This window comes from Cyprinodon variegatus, unplaced genomic scaffold (assembly GCF_000732505.1).
Source record: "Cyprinodon variegatus isolate N-32 unplaced genomic scaffold, C_variegatus-1.0 Scaffold1103, whole genome shotgun sequence".
Taxonomy (NCBI): Eukaryota; Metazoa; Chordata; class Actinopteri; order Cyprinodontiformes; family Cyprinodontidae; genus Cyprinodon; species Cyprinodon variegatus.
This window is the reverse complement of record NW_015151556.1, coordinates 242,378-242,925: the sequence shown is the minus strand read 5'-3', so window position 1 is coordinate 242,925 and position 548 is coordinate 242,378.

Here is a 548-nt window from a genome sequence, read left to right as displayed (position 1 = left end):
ACTTTTACGGACTGATTTTGACCTGGATGACTGAGAATCTTCATCAGCAGACCTTATATAATCCTCTTCCTTTCTTATCTTCATTCCACCTCTTTTGCTATTTTTCCATTTCTTTACTCTTAATAAGTGATTTTCCTTTCCCAAAAGGAATTATAAGGGTTATTGTTCCCTCTAAAGCCCTTTTTTTTCTAATATATCTGCTTTTTTATTGCCTTTTACACCTTTATGCGCTGGAACCCAACATAACCAACTATTAATGCCACCCCTATATAATCTAAATAGACTGTGCTGGATTTCTAATGCTGAATCTTTTGTATCATTTCTTTTTCCCTGAATACTTTCTATGGAACCTGTACAGATCACCACCCTGTCTGGTCTACAGACTGTCAGCTTAGTATAATTGCCACCATTTCTGCTGTGAAAACAGATAGTTGATCTGATTTTCTTTTTAGAAAATTTATATTTTAAACTCTTTTATATATTCCTATTCCCACACGTCCTTTTAAATTCTTGGACCCATCTGAATATATTTTTAGGTTGTTATAATA